The sequence below is a fragment of the Adiantum capillus-veneris genome, chromosome 22 (assembly GCF_014529385.1).
Source record: "Adiantum capillus-veneris isolate H3 chromosome 22, ASM1452938v2, whole genome shotgun sequence".
NCBI lineage: Eukaryota > Viridiplantae > Streptophyta > Polypodiopsida > Polypodiales > Pteridaceae > Adiantum > Adiantum capillus-veneris.
In genome coordinates this window covers 120,390,793-120,417,472 of record NC_140952.1, presented here as the reverse complement: position 1 = coordinate 120,417,472, position 26,680 = coordinate 120,390,793, and positions in this window count along the sequence as shown.

The following is a 26,680-nucleotide window of genomic DNA, read 5'->3' as shown; positions in this document are numbered from 1 at the left end:
TTATTTCAGAGCATCAAATGGAGCCCAAAATGATAAAATCCTTCGACGCTCAAATAGACAAAGTTGTTCTATATTAGGTGGACTATATTTTGTACATACAAAACATTCTTTTAATTTGTTTATTAATGTGCTCAAAATTGGCACACAAAAGGTGCGCTCAGAGAGGTTTAGAGAGAAAGCATTAAAAATAATAAAAACTTTAATTTTTCCATGTGTTTATAATGACCTAAAAACCACTTTTCAACATCTACCACATGGACTTTTTTTTATAAAAATTCATTAAAGAAAACTACCCCCAGGAGTCTCATTCACCAAAAAAATTTATATGTACCACTTACACACCTTATGCACACATGTTTTTGTAACTCCACAAGAATATAAAATCCCTTCTATTGATGACGTTGACTATGTTACATTGACTTTAGTGAGCTCATTACATTGACTTTAGTGAGCTCATCGGGTTAAGGCAATTGAAAATACACTGATTGTAGGTGTGTGGTTTTAACATGCATAATTTGTCGATTCATTACACTTTTTTAGCAAGAGGATTTCTCTTTTTAATATCGACCATTGATCCATTCAATCATTTAAAATTTTGTTCCACCACATGACCAAGCTTAAAACTGGACATTCTCCTAATGTCTCAAAGTCCACCAATTCTATGGTATTTTTCCTTACTTCCTTTTTTTTGGGGGGGGCGAGGGGAGGGGGGGGGGGGGGGGGGGGGGGGGGGGGGGGGGGGGGCGACTCTAAGGAAGGCATTGGCATAGGGAGTTTAGGTCTACCACTTGTCCAAGATACATTCTAATATACCAAGGGGCTTTTGATTTAAATACCCATCACAGGTCCAACCCCATCTTCAACACTATTTCCAATAGTTTGCCTTAAACATTGGCCATTAAAACTAAGTCCACAACTTTGTCTAAGCTACAGTTTAATATAGCTAAGGGCTATTGGTTTCAAGATCCACCACTTGTCCAATATACCAAGGGGCTTGTGATTTCAAGATCCATCAAGTTTAATATAGCTAAGGGCTATTGGTTTCAAGATCCACCACTTGTCCAATCTACATTCCAATATACCAAGGGGCTTGCGATTTCAAGATCCATCACAGGTTGAACCCCTTCTTCAACACTATTTCCAATAGTTTGCCTTAGGCATTGGCCATTAAAACTGAGTCCATAACTTAAGCTACAAATCTAATATAGCAAAGGGCTACTGTTTTCAAGGTCTACCACTTGTCAAAGCTACATTCTAATATACCAAGGGACTTTTGATTTCAATATCAATCACAAGTCTAACCCCTTCTTCAACACTATTTCCAATAGTTTGCCTTAGGCATTGGCCATTAAAACTAAGTCCACAACTTTGTCTAAGCTATAGTCTAATATAGCGGAGGGATATTGGTTTCAAGGTCCACCATTTGCTCCACCACTTGTCCAAGCTACATTATTCTAATATACCAAGGGGCTTTTGATTTCAATATCCATCACAGGTCCAACCCCTTCTTTCAACACTATTTCCAATAGTTTGCCTTAGGCATTGGCCATTAAAACTAAGTCCACAACTTTGTTTAAGCTACAGTCTAATATAGAAAAGGGCTATTGGTTTCAAGGTCCACCACTTGTCCAAGTTACATTCTAAGATACTGATAGCCATTTTTCGGCTCTCCATAATTGCCATAGTAAGTTATTCCACCCTACCAAATTCACCCAAACGCTATGGCTATCCCTACCATTTCACTGTACATAGGCGTGTGTGAGTTAGGGGGCTTTTCCCATATCTTCTTAAAAACCCTCAGCTAGCTAGTCACTGGGCTAGTTGAGCCAAAAAAATTAAAAAAATTAAAAATAAAAGTATATTATGGCCTCTTTGTGTGTAAATATTTCATTGTATATATGGCCTAAATATAGGGATTTAATAATTATTTTGGTATTTTATTTAAATATTTCTACTTAGGTGTGTGTTTTATTAAACCTATGTACACCTTCTTTCATCCTCTTACACCATAATTATATTTTTTGTCAATATGTACATACTCTAACCTCATATTTTTCCTTTATACAAATCACTCCCACATTTTCACCTTCACCCTCGTGAAAACAAAAAATTGATTTCTGCTCATTGGTTATGTTTATTATATTATTTACTTACATACCTTTTCCTCTTTCACCCAAAATAATTCAAAGAGGGACCATATCATATGATTCCAATATCTTTCCATATCCATAACTCCTCCATATTTTTATTATTGTTTTTACTCATTATTCTAACACCATGTGCTCATTGAGCTAAAGTCCATGAATAGTCCATACACTACTCCCACCATGTATATATTTCTTTATTCACCAATAATCCTCCTCCATGCATGGGTCAAGGGCAACTTGGATGCTTTGTATTATAATATGACAAAGGAGGGGCTCACTCTTGGATGCATTGTACAAATTCAACAAAGGAGGGGGCCACTAAAAGACTTTTGCAGGCATAAAAACAGGCTTTTTGGTGAGAATTTTGGCACCTATCTCCACTTTGAATTTGGAGTGGTGGTAAAAAACGAAAATGTAGCCCACGCTCTGAATAATCACCTCAAATTTTTTCATGATTTTTGAATCTACCAGCGGTGAGATATGATTTTTTGAGTGGACCCCAGTCTGCCCACTTTTCTCACAAGTAGCCCTTAGTCTTCTCTAACCCTTCCACACACCTACTCACTCTTACACATCCCTCCCTCTCCTTCCCTCACTCAAACCTGCAATTTCCATGGCTTCTCCCACCCTCTTCACCATTACCCTTCTCTCTCATCCCTATAGTTCTTTTATGAACCTCTATATACATACACCCTCTCCATGTCTCTCTCTATTGCTTCTATGTTACAATTTCATTTATCTCTCCTAACAATATCTAAAATTCAGTATCTTAACCATGATAAATTCTGCAAATTGAGGATTTTTCATCAACAAATCCTCTTTTCATCGTGGTGGTCAACCGTGGCGGCGGCGTAAAGAAGCGAAGAAGAAGAAGAAGACCAGCGGTCATTTTTTCCACAATCTACACAAGGGTGAGTTCAAGCTTCTTCAAAGCTTCACCATCTCAATGATTCTCTTTTAATTCACCCCTCTTCCTTCATCAAATCAACCCATCCTACCCATTGTAAATGTATCACTAACAATTCTAGTGATTATTACCACTAACAACTAACGTCTCTTGTAAAAATGCACCCACACTATCAACATATGGAGTAGGCAACCGCACAAGTAAACCAAATTCACTCACTCCCATGGAAGCTTCTCTCCTTTCACCACATCAATAATTCTCTTACTTGAGCTCACATCCATGTGACTCAAGAGATAAGAGAGACCCCATTCTCATTTAAAATTCATAAAAATTCATAATCCTTGATCTTTCCTAATAAAATTTATTAGGCTTAATCCTAATCAAAGCTTCTAAAACCTATAAATAGAACCCATTCCTCCTTGTAAAAAACATCACCATACCATTGCACACTAGATTGAGCGTACCACACGCCAGTTCTATCTTAATTGTAAAGAGAGAGTAAGCTTTCTATACACCATCACCTTGGTGCATAGAAAAGCTTGAGCTAGTTTGAGTGAGTGCGAGTAGAAGATATTCTTCCTACCATTGTTGTATCTACCCCAACATCAATGAATTGGTAGTTTTGGGTGCAATTCATGTCCAAAGGCTCACGCTTCTCCTCCAATTTGGCTTGGCAAACTCATTCAGCTTCATAAGGTGACTTGTTTCATTGAAGGTTGTTGTTTTGTTGCTTGTGATTCATTGGCTATTTTTTGGCTACCATTGTAAGAGGGTGGATGGTGAGAGGGCTCCCATAACCCTAAGACAATGTGCTAGTGATGCTATAACCAAATCTTGTCACTTGATTCCGCAAGCTCTAAGTTCCTTTTTGTGCAAAATATAAAGTTGAAGCTAAGTTGTACACCATCTCGCTCTCTCTCTCTCTCTCTCTCTCTCTCTCTCTCTCTCTCTCTCTCTCTCTCTCTCTCTCTCTCTCTCTCTCTCTCTTGTGTTTTAGTGTATGAGAGTGTTCCATTGGTGTTAGGGTTCGTGTAAATTCCTTGCTTGTTTGTGGGTTGCTCTAACGATTCTCCTCTTTTGCGTCCTAGTTCGCTCTTAAACTAGGTGGTGCCCCTTGTGTAGTTGGGATTTGGTTGTGGGTTTGTTGTTTTGGTTTGGGTTGTGTTGTGCCCCAGCCCCATTGAGCAGCACGGGAGCCTTGAAGGGTGTCTAGAGGTTTCTCTTCTTGCTGCTCGCCCCGGACCGCCTCAATACCAAGGGGCTTTTGATTTCAATATCCATTACACATCCAACCCCGTCTTCAACACTATTTCAATAGTTTGCAATAGGCATTGGCCATTAAAACTAAGTCCACAACTTTGTCTAAGCTACAGTCTAATATAGAAAAGGGCTACTGGTTTCAAGATTGACCACTTGTCCAAGCTACATTCTAATATACCAAGGGTTTTTTGATTTCAATGTCCATGATAGGTCCGATCCCTTCTTCAACACTATTTCCAATAGTTTGCCTTAGGCATTGGCCCTTAAAACTAAGTCCAAAACTTTGTGTAAGCTAGAGTCTAATATAGCGAAGGGATATTGATTTCAAGGTCCAACATGTGTCCAAGATACATTATAATATACCAAGGGGCTTTTGATTTCAATATCCATCACAGGTCTAGCCCCTACTTCAACACTATTTCCAATAGTTTTCCTTAGGCATTGGCCCTTAAAACTAGGTCCACAACTTTTTCTAAGCTACTTATAATATAGCAAAGGGCTATTGGTTTCAAGATCTGCCACTTTCTCCACTACTTGTTCAACCTTGCTTCCATTGTAAGAAGCAAGGGATACTTATACATTGGTGGGAAGGTGTTTTGGTTTCAGGATCCACCACTTGTCTAGTCCAGCCTTGCTTCCATTGAGAAGCAACGGCTGGACATTAAGAAGAAAGGACCTCTGGTTTTCTACCTTGGGTATTGAAATTAAAAGTACATGGCATTAAAACTAGGTCCACCACTTGTCCAAGCTATAGTCTAACGAAGAAAGAGGGTTTGGTTTCAAGAACAACTAGTTGGACCACCACTTGTTCAACATTGATTTCATTGCTATATTTTCTTCTATTGGTGCATTAAGGGTGGTTTAATCAAAATACCTCATGCCACTTGTCCGACCTACCTAGATCTTTTTCATGTTGTAACATGGGCAATTTGAACTTGAGATCCCCCACCAGCCCAAGATAAGCCCCATTAATGCATGGATAGAAGCAAGGTCAACCACTTGTCCAAGCTAAACTTGATTGGGCTCATCACTTTGAGACTAAGTGGATTTATAGTGCTTATAACCCTCATGTATTTTGTAAAATGGAAATTATAACTTTTTTGTTCAAAGGCAATTTATTTATGACCATGAACTTGACAAGGCCATCTTTTTAACTTACAAGATGGATTTTGAATCTAGGGAGAAAGTGCATATGATACTTGATGATGAAATTGCTGGTATTGGTTGTGCGTGTAGAACAGATCCAGATTCCACTTGTGGGGGTACAAAGATAGGACCAGGAAATGTATCTATACTAGTGGAGGAATGTTTGAAGGATGTGGTTCTACCTTTTCCTACAATGGATACTACATCTCTCCACGGTTCATTATGGAGTATTGTAGGAATGGCCTAAGCTTGTCTTACAATCTTTCATAATAAATGATGATTTAATTGAAGAAAGCAACACCTATAATGGTGATTAACAAGTGAATCATTCTGAATTCTAGTTACAGATGCAATACCTGTAACAAGCCCACAATTTGAAATATTGATTCAAGAATCTTGGAGAAATCAAAGGGTCCTGTTAAAGGATGACACAATGATGTAGACTATGAATGAAGAGACCATACTATATGTATTTCCTCTGGTTACAGATGCAATACCTATAACATTGATTTGAGAATCTTGGAGAAATCAAAGGGTCCTATTAAAGGATGACACAATGATGTAGACTATGAATGAAGGGACCATAATATATGTATTTCCACATGATTATGTCAATTTTCAAGAACTTGGTAATGATTTTCTGGATGTGGGTATTGAAACGTCAAATGCAATCACTAAGAATATGGTTGAAGTGGGTAGCATCACTTTACTAAAGTGGCCCATCAAGCAGACAACAATGTTGAATGGGATCCCATTACAACGCTTTGTTCCTATTGATGGTATCCATGATAGATGTGAGGATGTATCCAATGATGATAATGTTGGAAAAAATCTTGATGGGAGTAACATTGTCCCTTTGTCAAGGAAGAGACGATACACTTTCATCAACAGGACTCAAATATAAAAGCTAGCACTAGCTTCTGCCTTTTATCCATCAACCGAGTCAATTCAAAGGGTGTCATGCCTTAATCTAATCCCTGATGAAGTGTGTCGAACTCAAAACACAAGCATCAATGGACAGCTTAACAAACTCAGATGTATGCCAAATATCGTATGCATCTACATCCAAGACAACACCAAGTCATCTAGTGATGAACAATGATGTGTCGTTGGAGTTCAAAGCACAAGATTAAATAGTGTATCACACAGAGATGAAGAGGGAATAAACCATGCATCTCCTTCATCTCTATTTTGACAAGTAAAACTCTTGCACTCTAAAGTGAGAGGTGTAGCATCATGCCTAATCCATTCCACAAGTCAACCCCACTAAATTATAACTCAACTCTATGGTGAGAGATATACTGTTGCACCACACAAGTGAGAATCTAAGTCTGTCTTTAAACCCTTCCCTGCAATGAGCCAAGTGGCTACACAACACAAGAAAAGTGACTAGTTTCTTCTCACTTCTGGAGTGAGCCGGATGGAGTTGGTGGAGTTGGAGAAGGTCATTACAGACACTTTTTCTTGAATGGTTTGTGGCTAGCTGATTCAAATCTCATAATGGGCTCAATTGCTAATTTTTTACATAACCTAGAGAGGATAGATAAGCATCCTCTTGGTGATCTAGTAACAAATGGACTTCCAAGTAGCAGTGTTTCACTACTACATGCTTTGAACTCAAGGGATGCTTTGGAATACCACAACTTATGTAATTAAAAATAGCCTATTGTTCAACCATCAAAAACTATAGAAGAGGAGTTAAGGTCACATTTCAAAATCTACCGGAGAACTTGCTACTACAACTAGATAATTGTGAAAGGAAAAGTGTTTCACTACTACATGCTTTGAACTCAAGGGATGCTTCGGACTACCACAACTTATGTAATTAAAAATAGCCTCTTGTGCAACCATCAAAAACTATAGAAGAGGAGTTAAGGTCACATTTCAAAAGCTACCGGAGAACTTGCTACTACAGCTAGATAATTGTGAAGGGAAAAACAATTCGATACTTATTTCCCTATTTGTCAATGCTTGTTGCAAGAGGGATTTCCAAAACCATCCAGGTATGATTTTTTAAGGTCGGCCTTAGACATGATGCAAGATGAGACACCAGCGATGCAATATAAATCACATGTAGGAGTGTCAAGTTGGAGTGGAAGTATTTTGTCTTTGGAAAACAAACACAGAAGGAAAACTAATGTTACCACATGGAGATCCACCTTTGGTACCAATGGTAGAGTATGTCAAGGCTGATGAAGAAGTGATTTCAGGGCTGAAGAATTATATAAGGTTTTAAATTAGGGAATAGTTCAAGTGTGCCATGATATTATAGACCTGTGATAGATTATTGGAGTAATGTAATTGATGAGATTGAGAAAGCAATTATATTAGAGGGTATCTTGTATGAAAATTTTTGGCCAAAAAATTAAGTATCTTGTCTCCTACAAAGCACTACAATGAATTTACATCAAGAAGCAGAAAGATTCCTAGGCCTTGAAGAGTTGAATGATCATTTCTGTGTTCCTCAATGAGATAGACCAAGGAAAGAGTTTGACCCTATGATTGATGTCAACCAAGGTGACTTTGTTATGCTAGTTCCAGGTGACAAAGAAATCTATCCAGTTTGGCTTGCAATGGCTTTATTGGACATTGATAATGAGCCTACATCACCAAGCTACAAAAAAAATTTGTTTCAATATTGGGCACCTTGCGCAAGAAAGAGTGGAATGATAGATGCTCAAGCTTATACTAATTGTTGAAAAGGTTTTTGGGTTGTCAACTATAAGGACCCACAAGTGTGGAAACTGTAGATGCAATTGTTCGGTCCTAGAGACCCACCAACGAAGGACCATTTCCTAGCCTTAAGATCCCAGAAAGGCATGCTCTAGAAGCCAAAGCAGGCCTGGACTATGCACATCAGTTATGCTTGGATCAAAGTTTGGATATGGTATCAAATTTTTAGTAGATTATGTGCAGCTTCTATTCTGACTATAAAAGTCAATTCTGAAAACAGGTTCTTTAGTTGTACCTTTCTTTGTTTTATTTAATCAATAGTAGTTCTTCAAATTCATGTGTTGTGTGTACTCTTTACTTCTGGTGTTTATCAAACCCATAATCCTATACAAATTTCACTCTTTTTACCAGCCATACATCAACAACTTATCTCATTTTTTCCCACTTTAAGTGGGAAATTCTGAAATTACGCTAATTTGGTCTATTTGGAGATTCCCATATTGCGGAATTTCTACCAAAATACCTAATATGGTCGTATGCCCTTATCAAACATTAGGTATTTCAAGGACCCTCTACCTAGTCCGTTCTACTAACTAAAGCTCCCAAGGTTCATACCATCCCTACTCTCAAACACCTCTCAGCCATGATAAAGTCAAAAAATGTATTACTCTAGTCACAACTAGAGGAAGTGATGGAATTTCAAGTGAATGTTTTGATTTTTTCTCTAGTATAGGTTGCCTCGTCTCCACCAGCAAAACGATGCCAAAATGTCGGTCAACAGCCAAACCTCACCATTTCGATGCTAGCAAAGGCAGAACCATAGACATAAAAATTGTCAATCCGTGGACATAGCTGACCTGACTAGTGCATGGAGGCTGCAAGAGATAGCTAATCTCTCAAAAAACCCAAGTCTAAGTGGTTTCTACCAGACTAGGTCTCAAATGTGTGTTAGACATCAAAAGCTACTTTCCTTACCACAAGCTTATCCAAAAAAATTGTGTAGCTACGAAACTCCAATGCGACGGAACTTAATTCGTCGCATGAGCAGAGTATCCTCAACACTCTCATGTACTCAAATGTCATTTTTGACACTCGAATAAAATTTCACATAAAATAAAAAACCTATTTTAGGCGAGTCAGTTTCGAGGTATGAAGCACTCTATGGCATCCTCTAGACATGATCTATCTATTCCTAAAGTCAAAAACGAGTTTTGGTGTGTGTATTGTGCATAGGGAGTGAAAACAACTCATAGATGAGCATGAGTAAAAACACATTTTCATTGTGAGAAACTTACGTTAAATGGAAGTGATTTCACCTGCGCGAATATGTTGGTATACTTGAAATAGCAGTGCAACACCGTATGAGAGAAACATGAATGGTTGAAGAAACAGTAGACTCACAGATAGCTTCTACAGCGTACGCTCACTTGCATTGTCAAAAAACTTAGGTCCATAGTTACAAAAAGTGACTTTTATACCTTAGCCAAGGTTCAAGAATGGATTTCTAGCTAATTGGGCTCAATAACAAGGTTTAAGAGATGCATAAAGCTACAAATTTGGGAGCCCTTGGCGCCTTTACACTCATTGGCAATCAATAAGATTACAACAAATTTGGACTTTGTAGATTTCTCATTAAAAAAAGGGGTTTAAAACAATCAATCGGAATAAAAACTGAGAGTGGTGTCCCTTTGATGCTCTTTTTATGGATTTTTTAGCTGAGCATCTAACAAAAAAGAATGCATCAAGATGCAACCAATGCAGCCCTAGCTGGAGAGGAGGACCTACAAACGGAAAATATTTTCCTTAGAAAGGAGAACACAGATTTAAAGGCACAAATAGCTGCATTGATGGAAGACTTGGATTGCAATCAATAGGAATTTGAGGACACTGATGAACATGGAGTTGATGACCAGGAGGGCAAGAAGACACTCAAAGAGAGCAAGTGGCCGAATAAGGACTGCCACCGACTCAACAACAAGGACTGACATCTCAAGCCACCCGCTCATCAACCAGCAAGGATTGGAGTGAGGAAAGCAATGTGCCACACCTTATATTCTAGAAAGCAGCACGGCACCCAATAGAACAGAAGAAAGACTAGTGCCTGAAACGATGAGTGAAAGGGCTTATCGCATGACTAAAGAAGCTATAAAATAGATGAAAGAGAGGATATTTGGGACACAATAAGAACAATGGAAAAAAGGCATGGAATGGGAGATCTTTATTCTCCACTCAATCAATCTATAGCTCCTTCAAACCTCTACAATCAATGAAGACTGGTATACCCGCTCTCTTTAATTTCCACTCATAAAATATGAATACATCCGCACTAAAGCTATGTAATAGAACAAGAGATGTTGGAAGTTCAACTACCAAAAAAAAACCCAAATGGCAGTTGGCATGGCTAGAGAAACATCCTAAGTACATGATTCATATGGTTAGAGTGCCAATAGTCATAAATAAAGAAATTGCTATCTACCCAGTACCTAGAGTGAGGACTTGGAGCCGATAGGAAACAACCCAAAAGGAGCATCACAATTGGCTAAATTACCAATTTTGCCAAGACCCAAAGTCAATCAAAGAATGTATGAAAGGTACGTGCTTAGCACTCTACATGCAACAATTAAGAAATATGAAGGGCTTCCATATCTATCATGCAAACTTTCTACAAAAGATCTACAAAATGATGGCAGCCTGCATAGCTGTGTACCACAAACCCTGGATATTCAAAAAACCAAGGATGTATTTCTAAGAAGTAAATATAGGATTGGCTTATGATCGCAGTCCCAATAGCTCGATGAGCATATTTTTCACGGCTTCTTTGCTCGCCTAATGTTCATGCCGTCTTATTTCATGAACACTTTTGAGGAAGTGTTCTACACTAGATTCTTCACAATGAACACTGTAATGGAAATGGCCTATGAACTTCGAGAGTAGTGGAATTAGGAAAATTAGTGAAAGCATTTTTGTGAGGTTACTTTGTGAGAATAGAGGGTGAACTTAATTGATGGTAGCAACATAAAAATAGTACTTAGTTAACTTGGCATGAACAATAATTTTTCAAGAGAGAGAGTTTAGAGAACATGACACTAGTTGAGGACCGGATTTATGTGGAACCAGTCCCCCCTCCAATAGGGATTTGTATTATAGATTCTCCCATCAAGAGAGACTTGGTACAATAGAATCTTTGTGTTCCTTGTGACCTAGGTGATGCAATGAAGATGAAAAGCTTCATGCATCACGAGCATAACATAAACTTTTCAAAAAGCATTAACTATCCCAAGCCTTAGTCCCAAGGCCTCAAACACCTTCGAAGGTGGACAAAGCTAGTGGGGAATGAGGGTAGGGAAGAGGAAGAAGAAGCATTCCATACGAGAAGAAGTAGCTCCTCACTTATCATCACTCTTCTTGCTAGCATAAATAATAGCATAGTAATGAAGAAGGCAAGCTTAAGCATTGAAGCATGGATCTTGGTTGGATTTGCATTCCATAGCCAAGAGTGTTGGTTTAGGCTCTCAACTCTCGGGGATGTCACCTAAGAAAGATATAACCTATCACGTGAGTTCAACATAAGGGTATTTAAAGTTCTTGAAACTTACATAAATATATAAACAAAAGAATACTACTTTTTCAAATTTAAAAACAAGTACATATTTAAAAAGAAAAGGGTTCGTTATATTCCTTTAAAAATTCACAGATAAGTGGTTTTACAAACATTTCTTAAACGCACATGATAGGGTAGTTTTACACATAGTGAACCCCCCGAGTCTCAACTTGCCTAGTAGCTTGGAGAAGAAGATGGAGCTCTTGCACTTTGCACTTTACATGATGAGAGTGTGTGTGAGTGTGTGTGGGAGATTATATCCCCCAAGCAGCCCCCCTTCTTGCTTTGGTCAAACCCCCCTTGTAGCTCATGCTTGAAGCTCATTGGACCCTTTTAGGCCTAGCCAATCACATGCAAGAAGCATATAAAGCAACAAGGGTAGCCTTGGGACAAGTGTCCCCCTTTCCCCTTTGAGAGAGAGAGGACTTGATAAATGAAAAAACAATTAATTAAATTAACTAATTTATCATTGGACACCTTGGGAGGCCAACCAATAGGCTTTATGCACACCATGAGGGCAACATGGGTAGGGGCTTGACGTGTGTCCTTGCTGCCTCCTAAAGCTTTGTCTCACCTTGTGTGTGTGTGTGTGTGTGTGTGTGTGTGTGTGTGTGTGTGTGTGTGTGTGTGTGTGTGTGTGTGTGTGTGTGTGTGTGTGTGTGTGTGTTCTCTCTCATCCCCCTAGCTTTAGGGCTCAACCCCCCCTTGTGTAGGGATACTTTGACTTTGTGGAACACAAGCACCTTAGTCAACAAGCATGACAAAGCACCTCAAGCTTGGGTGGTGTTCCTACAAGCACCTCAAGCTCCCTAGTCGGAAATCACGACAAGCACCTCAAGCATCTTAGTAGGCAAGCATGAAAAGCACCTCAAGAACCTTAGTAAGCAAGCACCTCAAGCACCTTAGTCAGCAAGCACGACAAAAGTACCTCAAGCTTGGGCCGGGTTCCCACCCCAAACACAACACTAGCTTACCTAAGGTCAAAGGACTTTTAACACTATCCATTGGAGGTCTTTAATGAAGCTAACCCTAAGGTATTTAAGATCCATTAGCTAACCTTGTTCTTTGATAGATCATGTCTCATTTGGGCCCCTTTACCATTGGCCCCGTGTTGAGATAGACCAGAAAGCACATGTCTATATTCTAGCCCTTGTTCCCATCTATTCTCCCGCATTAAATAATCAGTTTAATATGATAAAGTAATTTGGGTTGTTAGATTTATGGCATTACCTCTCTCTTGAAATCATAGTCGTCTCCTCGACTATGAGGTAGAAGAGTTAAAGCCTTAGTCATTAGTCAATATTTCTTAGCGGGTAGAGGATCCTTTTTTACCCTACAACATCTTTCCAAGATGGATGACTAATCCATTTGGTGCTTGGGAGACATAGCTCCCACAAGCATGTCTGCTCTTTAGTCCATTTCATCCTCCCAAGTAGAGTGACAATTCTACTTGGTGTTTGAGAGACGTCCTCATCACAAACATGATTGTAAGCATGCATACTATCTAAATTTGTGCACAATAAAAAGAGAACTAGTCTTATAAGACAAAAACATTGGTCATTCAAAAGAAGTTTGTAAATTTTCTTACTCTAATGTAGCATTGTACAAGCATTGACAAGGTTCATACTATCCTTAAGTTGTATTCCTTGCATCCATCTAGCATCTTCAAAAGGATAATTTTTGAATTTAATAAGATACCGTCTGATAATCTTACCATGTCATAGTACCTTGTCTTCATGCCAAAGGATAGCTTCGGGTTGTAGCACCTCTTCTTGGTCTTCGATTTCGAGAGGGTATTCAATAATTGGTTCACTTGGTGGATCTTCTTTGTAGGGCTTAAGTAGGCTCACATAAAAAGCATTGTGTATGAGCCAATGGTTGGGCAACTTGAGTTGATAAGCCATCTCATTGATTGCCTGTACCTGCTGGTGGAGTAACCTGTGTACGTAGTCTACCATTCCATGGCTTCTCAACAGAGCCACGAGAAGAGGACTCTTGTGGTCCACTCAAAACCTATGACTGTGGCCTTACATTTTGTACAACCACACCATCTTTTACATCAGCCCCAATAGTGCCATGTGCATTACTGTAAATTTACCTCAGGTGATCCAAATCCAAAGTACAAGATTAGACTTGTAGCCAAAGGGTTTAAACAGCGTCGATTTTGATGAAATCTTCTCGCCTGTGGTCAAGATGACAACACTTATAACCGTACTTGGTCTTGTAGTGATTGAGGACATGGAACTTTCCCAAATGGATTTGAAGACAACATTTCTTCATGGGGATCTCGATGAGGATGTTTACATGCAGCAGCTTGAAGGGTTTGTTCAGGAGAACACATCTCGTGAGGAGCTAGCATGTAAGCTCAAAAAGGCACTTTATGGCTTAAATCAAGGTCAAGGTAGTGGTATCATAAATTTGATGCATGTATGAGGTCTCAAGGATATAAAAGGAGCGAAGAGGATCACTGCTTGTACACAAGAAAGCTAGATAATGGCTCGATGATCATTCTAGTTTTGTATGGTAATGACATGCTTATAGCTGGGAAATCCATTGCGAAAATTGCTAGCTTTGAGAGGAATAAAGTGTGCTTTCTTGCTAAGCTTGTCGATTATTGTCCATATTCTCGTTGTTGGAATTAGGGTTACAGAGAAACACACACAGCTTGGAGAAGATGAAGCAAGCTCAAGGCACACAATAGAGAGTATGTTACTTAGTGTACAAAGGAAAGATAGATAGCCCTAGAGTGATGGGCGTATATACAATGCACGGGGGGGAAAACCTCCTAAAGAGGGAAAAAATGCCCAGGTGGTCCTAATGTGTTCACACACATCACTACCACATGTATATGATAATAAATCACCCTCAGAGTGATCCGCTGAACGAGAGATGGCACATGAGTAAAGGGAAGTGCCATGCCATGAGGACATGATCAGTCCACAAAGGGGAGTAACAGCAAACGGCTCATAGCGGTTTTTACAGGGGCGAATGGATAGGCTAAAACAGGATAAAGCACTCGCATGCCTCGTGCAAATTGTTAGGCGACCTTCCGCGGCTTAGCTTTGGATGACTTCTTCTTTGAACAAGTGGGTACAACCCGGCTCTCTGAGCTTGAAGCACTTGCTTGGCTAGATGCTTCTCCCTTCGGGGTCATGTGTTTCCAGGCTAGCCTATCTTCTCCTTACCCTTGGCTCGAGCAGCCCCTTTAGGCCACTTTGGGGTTTTATCTTTGACTGCAGTTTCTTTAGGGAAAAGAGGCCTCACCGTCCGCTTTCCTTCCTTGACGTGAATGACCTCCTTGCGATGAATGTCAATGTAGAAGACTTCAGCCCTTCCGCTGCCTCCGTTGCTGGCACTCATTGACCGTGTGCCTTGGTTGACAACAGTGATGGAACCTCACCAATTTGCCACCTGATGCTTTCGATTTATAGTTAGAACGAACGATACGAGATGGAGAATTTACCTCTTAAATGTTGATGACACTGCAGCCTAGCAATAGCACCTCAATGAAGGCGGCTCGGGCCTCCTTCCTCTCTTCTTCTTCCGTCCTCCAATTAGAAAATTCCTTTAGCCACTCGTCCATGATTGATAGTGGGAGTCACTTTCAGCATTGTAAACTGAAGGTGTCTTAGAAAAGCCCTCCTCAGTGGGGGCACCAAATGGCGGACGCAAAGCGGACCCCGAACCCCGACGGCCTCTAAAACGCCGGGGGCCGAATGGCTCGCCTCGAGCCTGCCATGGTAAAGCGAACAAGGGGCACCACCTAGCTTTGAGCGGCTAGGACGCAAAGCCCACGATGATATGAACACCGCAAGCCTACACACCAAGAGAGAGGAAGGGAGAGAGAGAGAGACAGAGAGAGAGAGAGAACACTCGCAATTGATGAAAACAACCTCGGGGGTGTGAGGGTGAGTTATTTCTGCAATATTTACAAGGTGGCATGCTGTGGTGGTAGAGAGGTAGGGAGAGGAGAGGGTGCAACCTACTTGGTGCGTTCTCTAGGGCGACTCAATGACTGTGAATACTCATTGCCAAGAGCGTGCATACGTGTGTGTGCATCGACCATTGGAGTCGAGGTATGGGTATGGTTCCCTTCGCATGGTGCAATTTCCAAGGCAAACTCCACACAGGAGACCTCCTCCTCATGATAGTGATGGTGTCAATCCCTCCTACTACACTCTACCCAATGATTGGTTCCACATAAGTTGCCCCCCCCGATAGTGACCTCTCAGTGCCAATTTATAGGTGTTGGCTGCTTGGATTATGGTAATCCCAGTGTGGTTAGGGTAATCTTAATCGGGGAGACAAAGCAAGTGGTGGGCCCGGTGTGGTTGACCCTTGCTTTGTTTTGGGGAAGGTTATTAAAAGATGGGAATCTCTAGGTGGGCCTTTGTGACCATCACCTAGAGAGAGGATATTTACAAAATGGAAATTCTACAATGGCTCGGGTGAAAAAACTGAAGATAATGGTAAAATAACCTAAAAATTAATGGGATGGTATCGTGGTTGCGTGTTGCCGACGAATGGTGTGCTGTCGGTGCGTCAGTGTCAAGCGTACTTCTTTTCGGAGTCAGCCGGGGCATGCCTTCGACGCATTTTCTGTTTTTGTTGTTGGCGGAGCGTGCTTTGGATCGTCTTCTTCTTTTGTTGATGTCGATGGCGTTTTGCTTGTTCTTCTTCTTTTGTATTTTATCGGTGCGTGCGTATATGCGTGTCGTGTGTATGTGTGTGAGTGTGGGAGCATATATGTATATATGTGTATTTGCGGGTGAGTGCGTATATGTATATGTGTGCGCGCATGCGTGCGTGGGAAGAAGGGAAGAGGGGGTACTATATAAATATAAAATGTTTATATATATTTTTTAGTTTTTTTATTTTTTATTTTTATTTAAAAAAAAAAATTTGTCTTCTCTGATGCCGGCGGCTTGTTCTACTGCGCATGGTGGAAAGAGAGGGGGGGGTAGGATAGGGGGGGTGTATGTATGGTGTGTGAGTGTCTGTGTGTGTGTGTGTGTGTGTGTGTTTTTTTTTTTTTCATGCTGCTGCCGCGAGGGCGTGTGTGTGTGTGTGTGGGATGCAATGCGGCGCACAGCGCATGGGAAGAGAGAGGGAGAAGGGGGGGGGGGGGGGGGGGGGTTGTGGGGTGTGTGTATGTGAGGGAGTGTGTGTGTGTGTGTGTGTGTGTGTGTGTGTGTGTGTGTGTGTGTGTGGTGCAGCGCTGCCCGCATGGGAGAGAGAGCAAGCTTTGGCGTGCTGTGGCGGCATCCGGATGAGAGAGAGAGAGAGAGAGAGAGAGAGAGAGAGAGAGAGAGAGAGAGAGAGAGAGAGAGAGAGAGAGAGAGAGAGAGCCTTTGGTGCTACCGTGAGAGGGAGAGTGAGGGAGAGGGGGAGGGGAGAGGGGTAAGGGGATAAGAGATAGAGAGAGTGTGTGAGGGAGAGTGAGGGGACAGGGGGTATGGCGGGGCATGGGTTGTGTGGGTGAGAGGGAGAGCGGGGGGGGGTGTTGTTTTTGCATGGGGCTTAAGGACGAAGGGAGGGGGATTAGTCAATGGGTGGGGTGTAAGGGAATATATCCGCGGGCCAAGAGGGGGGGGGAGGCTGAGGGGATGAGCCGAAGGAGGGTGAGGCGAGCGGGTGAGGTAAGTGTAAGAGTGAGGGGGGGGGGTCTCACGCGGCTCGCATCGAGGGAGCACGAGAGAGGGGTTGGGTTTTCTTCTCTGAGTTTCTGCCTGACCGGGGAGGGTAAATCGGGGGGAGAGAGATATTAGGAAAAGGGGGTATGTAAGGAAAATGGGGGGAAGAGAGTGCGAGGGTTTTATCCGATGCTCGTGGGGTGGGAGGGGGAAAAATAGGTTACGGTGGGGGGGTACCGAGAGTGGGGGGTGGGGGGGGGGGGGGGGGGGGGGGGGGGGGGGGGGGGGGGGGGGTGAAATGAGTTTTTTTTTTTTTTTCGAAAGTCGGCTATCACTGCATACATAAATGAGGCATCCAACAACAGTTTGGTAAAGACATTAGCAGGATCACCAGCGTCATGGAGACTCAATTTCAAACTTGTTTCCATGGGAGTGGCAATAGGTTTGCAATCCTTAAGTTCAAACTTACATAGAAATGTCTCTATGTAACTTTTTTGACACAAGGCAATACCACCATCACACTGCTTAAACTGTATACCCAAGTAATGATGCAACAGCCCCAAATCTTTCATCTTGAAAGTAGCATTCAAATCAGCCTTAAATTCAGCAATATGTCTCTCATTTGGTCCAGTGACCAGTAAATCATCTACATAAAGAACCACAATGAGAAGTACATCACCCTCACGCTTTACATACAATGTGCTTTCTGTTGGACTATTACGAAAGCCTTGTTTGACTAAATGAGTGTCAGCTTTCTCATACCAAGCACGAGGAGATTGCTTCAACCCATACAAATCCTTGTTACATTTTCACACTTTGTTCTCTTGTCCTTTCTTGACAAAACCGCGAGGCTGCGTTACATAAACTTCCCCAAATATGTCACCATTCAAGAAAGCAGTAACAATGTTTGGTTGATGTACATCCCAACCAAAATGAGCTGCCAATGCACATAGAAAACACACAATAGTCATATGACAAGTGGGAGCAAAATTATCTTCATAATCTATGCCTTTTTGTTGTGCATAACCCTTTGCAACAAGTCGAGCCTTATGGCAATCGATCTCACCATCCGGCTTGCATTTCAACTTGTAAATCCACTTCATATCAATGACCTTTTTGCCAGGAAAGACCATATTAGGTATTTTGGTAAAAATCTCACATTATGGGAATCTCCAAATCGACTAAATTCATGTAATTTGGGAATTTTCCACTTAAAGTGGGAAAAATTGAGGTGTGTGGTTAGTAAATAAAGTGAAAATCTCATAGGATTGTGGTGTTGATAAACACCAAAAGTCAAGAGGATGTACAACACATGGATTTGAATAATAACTATAAATTACATAAAACAAAGGAAGATACAAAAAAGATTTTGTTTACAAACTGACTAGTATAGTCACAATAGAAGCTCCACATAATTCTACTCCACATTTGATACCATATCTGAACTTTGATCCAAGTGTGGTTGATGTGCACGAGTGAGGCCTTCTTTGGCTTTTAGAGCATGCCTTTTTGGAATCTTTATTCTAGAAAATGGTCCTTCTTTGTTGGGTCTCCACGACCAAACAATTGCATCTACAGTTTCCCACACTTGTGGGTCCTTATAGTTGACAGCCCAATAACCCTTCCAACAATTGCTGTAAGCTTGAGTATCTGTCATCCCACTTTTTCTCACGCAAGGTGCCCAATATTGAATCAAGAGTTTTCTGTAGTTTGGTGATGTAGGCTCATTATCAATGTCAGATAAAGCCATTGCAAGCCACACTGGATAGATTTCTGTGTCACTCGGAACAAGCATAAGAAAGTCACCTTGGTGCACATCAGACATAGGGTCAAACTCTTCCCTTGGCCTATCTCGTTGAGGCCCACAAAAATGATCGTTCAACTCTTCAAGGCCTAGGAATCTTTCTGCTCCTTGTTGCAAATTCATTGTAGTGCTTTGTAGGTGAGAATATTCTTGAGTTTTTGGCCAAAACATTTCATACAAGACTCCCTCTGATATGATTGCTTTTCCAATCTCTTCAATTACCTTACTCCAATAATCTATCACGGGTCTATAATATCGCGGAATACTTGAACCATTCCCTAAATTTTTCCAAAATTTTATATAGTTCTTTAGCCCCAAAATGACTTCTTCGTGGGCCTTGACATACTCCGCCATTTGTACTAGAGGTGGATCTCCATGTGGTAACATTGGCTTGCCTTCTGTGTCTGTTTTCCAAAGGCGAATACTTCCACTCCAACTTGATACACCTACATGTGCCTTATATTGCATCATTGGTGTCTCATCCTGCATAAAGAACCTGAACTGAAGCGGTTTGGAATGTCCAACAAGTATGTCTTGTCCATCACAAAGATAGCCATCACAATATTGCTTGAAATCGGGGATCTTTGTGAGAAAAAATGGAGCTGGATATGAAGATGAGTTGTTTCGTAATGTATCCATCAAAAGTGGCAAAGTATAGGTTTGTGCAACTCTCAGCTTCTCTGAAAACCTACTAAACATGGCGTCTATGTCCTCATGTGTATGCCCAACCATTAAAAATCCCAGCTGGATGGTTTTGAAAACACCCCTTGCAACAAGCATTGACAAATAGGCAAATAAGTATCGATTTTTGTTTTCCCCTGCACAATTATCCAATTGTAGCAACAAGTTCTCTAGCAATCTGAGAAATGTTGACCCCAATTCCTCTTCTGCAATTTCTGACGACTGCACAATGGGCTCTTTTCCATCACTCAAGTTATGGTAGTCCAAAGCATCCCTTGAGTTCAAAGCATGTAGTAGTGAAATATTGCTCCTTGGAAGTCCATTTGTTACTAGATCACCAAGAGGATGCTTATCTATCCTCTCTAGGTTATGTAAACAATTAGCAATTGAGCCAATTGTAAGATTTGGATCAGCTGGCCACAAACCATTCAAGACAAAGTGTCCGTAATGACCTTCTCCATGTCCATGAGTGATCATGCCAATCAATGCCACCTGCAGATTATATCCTGAATCCACACCCTTGGGAACAATGCGTAATCTAGGAATGGCAGTCTTCTTTTGATCCATCTTATCATGGATTATGCATACATATTTTTGTGGTTGAGTTTCTGAATACGTGCGCCATGCATAATATAGGCTTCTGCAACTCTTTTGTTGTGCCATGTGAACTTCTCTCTCCCTCAAGAGAAGAGCTCTCTCTTCAAGAGAAAGTTTAGCTTCTAACCTTGCCTTGATTGAGCTACAAATATTGCACTTAGAGAACTCACTCGTCTTTGTTAAAGTGACATGTGGGTACTCTTTGTTCCAAATTCTACCAAAAGAAGATTGGGATAGCTTCTTCTCATAGCCCATTTGGTCAAGTGTCGTGTTGATTTCACATAAAATATCCACTTGTTTGTATGTTGATGGAATCACCAATTGAGTCTCTCTTGAGCCATCTAGCAGTGTTCTACTTCTATGTGGCATCTTCTCAGAGTTGTTTTCCACAAACTCATTTAGTAGTGCTCTTGCTAAACTAGTATGTTGAAGTCCCCTTCTCAATGTACATGTGTTCCCATGTACATATTGGCGCACACCATTTTCAAAGTTCTCCTTGTATCGATAAAATGATGTCTTTGGTATTCCATGTAGCTCATACCATGCTCTACAACAAACAATAGAGCCATTTAGCCTGAATTGGTATCGTGACTTCTCATCTTTCTGATAACATATAGAAAGAACATCATAAACATAATTAGTGCGTGATTTTTGAGACTCTCCCCAAAACTGTTGTCGTAACCTTGTCACCATATCACGATCTGCAAACTGGCAACATTTTTGTGCACAACAATCAATGCATGATACCCTTTGAATTGATTTGTTTGAAAGGTAAAAAGTCGAAGCTGGTGCTGCTTTTGATTTTTGAGTCCTGTTCATGAAAGTGTATCGTCTCTTCCTTGACAACTGGACAACATTACTCCCATCAAGTTTTTTTCCAACATTGTCATCGTTGGATACATCCTCATATGTAGCATGCATGCCATCAACAGGAACAAATCGTTGTAATGGGCTCCCATTCAACATTGTTGTCTGCTTGATGGGCCACTTTAGCAAAGTGATGCTACCCACTTCAACCACATCATCAATGCTTGCATTTTCTCTTTCAATACCCACACCCACACAATCAGGACCAAGTTCCTGAAAGTTGACATAATCATGTGGAAATACATATAAGATGGTCCCTTCATTCATGGTTTGCATCATTGTGTCATCTTTTAAAAGGACCCTCTGATTTCTCCAAGACTCTCGAATCATTGCTTCAAATTCTGGGCTTGTCATAGGTATTGCATCTGTAACTAGAGGATCAGAATGATCATGTTCTTCATCACCATTGTAGCTTTCCTGTGGATCAATTAAGTTCCCATTTAATACAAAAGATTGCAAAAGAAGCTTTGACCATCGAACAGCACTCCATAATGAGCCTTGGAGAGATGAAGTATCCATTGTAGGAAAAGGTAGGACCACATCCTTCAAGCATTCCTCCACTAGTATGGAGACATTTCCGTGCCCTATCTTTGTACCACCACAAGTGGAATCTGGATCTGTTCTACACACACAGCCAATACCAACAATTTCATTGTCAAGTATCATATGTACTTTCTCCCCAGATTCAAAGTCCATCCTGTAAGTGAAAAAGATTACATTGTTAAATCCATAGTTATAGAAAAATACTCTTCAAACAAAAAATCATGCTACAACATGGAAAAGGTTTGCATAGGTTGGACAAGTGGTGAACCTTGAGACCAAATCCTCCTTGCTATATTAATGGAAGCAAGGTTGGAAATTATGGTGGATCTTGAAACCAAAGCATCCTTGCTATATTAGAGCATAGGTTGGACAAGTGGTGGACCTAGTTGTAATACCCACTGCCACCTATCAACTACTATAGGACTATGCTTTCCAATGTCCAAGTATCCCTTGAGGCTTTCAAGGTTGAACACGTGGTGGACCTTGAAACGAAAATCCCCTTTCTATATCAGAGCATAGCTTGGACAAGTGGTGGACCTAGTTATAATGCCCAATATCCAAGGTGAAATACCTTAGGACCTTGCTACCTTGCTTGCCAATGTTTACGTAGCCCCTCATTTATTTAATGGAAGTAAGGTTGGACAAGTGGTGGACCTTGAAACCAAAGCCTCTTTGCTATATGAGAGCATAGGTTGGACCTAGTTGTAATACCCACTGCCACCTATCAACTACTATAGGACTATGCTTTCCAATGTCCAAGTATCCTTGAGTCTTTCAAGGTTGAACACGTGGTGGACCTTGAAACGAAAATCCCCTTTCTATATCAGACCATAGCTTGGACAAGTGGTGGACCTAGTTATAATGCCCAATATCCAAGGTGAAACACCTTAGGAACTTGCTACCTTGCTTGCCAATGTTTACATAGCCCCTCATTTCTTTAATGGAAGCAAGGTTGGACAAGTGGTGGACCTTGAAACTAAAGCCTCTTTGCTATATGAGAGCATAGGTTGGACCTAGTTGTAATACCCACTGCCACCTATCAACTACTATAGGACTATGCTTTCCAATGTCCAAGTATCCCTTGAGTCTTGCAAGGTTGAACACGTGGTGGACCTTGAAACGAAAATCCCCTTTCTATATCAGAGCATAGCTTGGACAAGTGGTGGACCTAGTTATAATGCCCAATATCCAAGGTGAAATACCTTAGGACCTTTCTACCTTGCTTGCCAATGTTTACGTAGCCCCTCATTTCTTTAATGGAAGCAAGGTTGGACAAGTGGTGGACCTTGAAACCAAAGCCTCTTTGCTATATGAGAGCATAGGTTGGACCTAGTTGTTATACCCACTGCCACCTATCAACTACTATAGGACTATGCTTTCCAATGTCCAAGTATCCCTTGAGTCTTGCAAGGTTGAACACGTGGTGGATTATTGAAACCAAAATCCCCTTTCTATATCAGAGCATATCTTGGACAATTGGTGGACCTAGTTATAATTCCCCTCCTTTCTTTAATGGAAGAAAGGTTGAAAAAGTGGTGAATCTTGAAACCCAAACCCTTTGGCTATATATAGAGGATAGCTTGGACAAGTGGTGGGCTTAGTTGTAGTATCCAATGTCCAAGGTCCAAGGTGAACTATGTAAAGACCTTACTTCCAAAAACAAAGTCGTACAAGTGGTTCTCCTTCAAACCAAAACGTCCTTAGTGTATTAGAACATAGCTTGGAGAAGTCGTGGACTTAGTTGTAATGGTGAATGTCCAAAGCAAACTATTATAGGACCTTGCTTCCCAAATCAAGTTTGGACAAGTGGTGGATCTTGAAACCAAAACCCCCTTACTGTATTAGAGCATAGCTTAGATAAGTGGTGGACCTAGCTGCCATGGAAAATGTTCAATGTGAACTGCTACAGGACCTTGCTATTAAATGTCTAAGTAGAGCTAGCTTCTTTAATGGAATCAAGGTTGGGAAAGTGGTGCATCTTGAAACCAAAAGCCCTTTATTGTATTAGAGCATAGCTTGGACAAGTGAGGGACCTAGTTTTAATGTGTGATGTCCAAAGAAAAGTATTACAAGACCTTGCTTTCCAATATTTGAATTGGTCAAGTGGTTAAAATTAAGTATAAAACTTTGACCATTTTCTTCTCGAATTGCCAAAAAGCTAGTTTTAGACACCCCTAAATGAAAATGGTTTAGGGTGGCCTTAAGCAACGTTTTTTCAAAGACTTGAACAAAAGGGTTGCCGAAGAGTAATGAAAATTTATTATGGCTTGAAGTGCCTGAGTATGTGAAAACAAGCCTAGGTTTTCCACGAGGCAAAAGGTGACATAATAAGAACATTGGAAACTTAGGATTGACCATGTGGCCTAAACTTTGGCAAGTGAAGTGGTGGCCAAGTTTTGTGACACAGTGTGCACTTGGTCCTATATGTGTCGACCACTTGGCTAAATCTAGGACCATAAGGCCAAACCTTTGGCACCTTAAATATAGTATGGGACATAATTTAGAACTGCTATAGTAAATTAGTAGTATAGTTAATATGTTAATATTTGTATTATATTTAAGTATATGCTAAATATAATTTATGTTCAAAATTTAACTAATGAAGAATGTTCCCATTTAGCACTCCAGATGCGGGGTCTTAGGGCAATGCCACAATGGGGTGACAAGGCAGCGCTTCCACGTGAGGTTTGGGGGTAGCGCTCTTGATGGGGATGTGGAATATAGCGCTCTCGATGGAGGGGCTTGGGAGGCTGATTTTGGGATATTGTTCCGGGCGGGGTCCTGGGGAAGCGCCCCAGGCGGGGTCCGAGGCAGCGCCCAAAGATTATTATTTTTTTAAGTGAATTCATAGTATAGAGTTACGCATGTTTTGCATATTTTCAACCATGATTTCTTTAATTTTGGCTATGTGAATTGGTTAATGTTTTATATTGCTTTTGTTTTTTTTAATCCTATGATAAAACATGGACTTGTAGCATACGTGGCATTCTAATAAACCCTATCAAGATTAGGCACAGAGAGAGCGCACAAGCAACGCACACAGAGAAAGCAGGCGAGCAGCAAACACACAGAAAGCGCACACGGATCGCACACAGTTGGAGTATACACGCACGTAGAGGAGCAAGCCCGGCATCGTACACAACACACAGGTGGAGCGCACAGGATTGAAAGTTCGCGCACAAGATAAAGAAACAGCATCGTACGCAACGCTTTCCAGAAGGGCAGGATCGGGCATAGCTTCTTCTCAGGAGACATTGCACACCTCACGAATAGAGAAAAAACAGATATTTATCTCTCTCACTCTCTGTCTTTCTTCATATAGAGAAGATGGTTCTCTGTAACTCTTCTTGCACACACACTCTCTCGTCAAAAGACAGAGATACGTAGTTTAAAAATATCCCCGCACACATACACATATTCCTACACATCGTCTTCCTCTCTTCCACATACATAACCACAGTGAAATCTGTTATCTTGTTGTCTCTCTCTTGAAAATACATGCACATATTCCCACACATCATCTTCCTCACTTCCACATACATAACCACAGTGAAATCTGTTATCTTGTTGTCTCTCTCTTGAAAATACGTGCACAGATTTCCATACATCGTCTTCCTCTCTTCCACATACATAAACACAATGAAATCTGTTATCTTTCTCTCTCTCCTCTCTCTAGAAAACAGGTATTTCTCTCTCTCTCTCTCTCTCTCTCTCTCTATCTATCTCTGTATCTTGTTATCTCTCTCTTGAAAATACATGCTCATGTATGTGTGCGTCTGTGTTATCTATGTGTATGTATGTATATTTGTGTTATTTCATTGTAATACTCATACATAATGCAGATACACAATTACACTTAATTACGATATGCACACATAGTATATATACATACATAAATATCACAAATAACTAACACATTGTAATACTAGTACACTTGAATGGAAGACTTACTTGCATGATCTGTTAAAGTCGATTCTTGTAGCGAGTTCTGGATGTATGCTGAGCTGATTTTCCTCTAATCCATTTGTAGATATGATTGTAACTTCTGTTTCTCAAAAATAGCAGTGTTGTTTAGTGATACACTTAATGGACATAAATGGTTGAAACTAGGACATGTAGACCAAAAATACGTGTATTTCTTTGGATGAATATATACACTTTTTGGTGACCCTTACCACAAGTGGTGGACCTTGAGACCAGTGGACTATAAGGACCTCCAAACAATACCTTGTACACTCACTCCTTCTTGGTATCTAGGTTGGACAAGTGGTGGACCTTGTTCAAATTCTCTAACCACTCTCTCTAACATGGTGACATAATTTAGGTGTGATAAATTCATATCTATGCAAACTAATATCAGTTTAGGCTTGTTAATTTGAATTTGTTTGAATTTATGTACAATATAATGATTTGAGGTCTGCATATTTGAATTTAGGTGGTATAATGATATCTTTTTGTGGTAAACTTGAATTTAAAATCAATTTTCATGGAATATTTTAAATTTAAGTGGTAAAATTTAAATTTTTATAAAAAAGTTTGAATTTTAAAATTTAGGCGGGATATTTTAAAATTTAGGCGGGATATTTAAAATTTGGGAGGGATATTTTAAATTTAGGCAATCACATTTTGAATTTTAAATTTAGGCGGGAAGGTTTTGAATTTATAGCGAGATCTCTCTTACATAAGAGAGTATAGGTTGGACAAGTGGTGGACCTTAAAGCTACAACATCCATGCTACTAGACATGATAGGGAGGGAATCTAGTTGAATATTGTATGTATAATATATATGTAATAGATCTAGCTTGGACAAGTGGTGGACC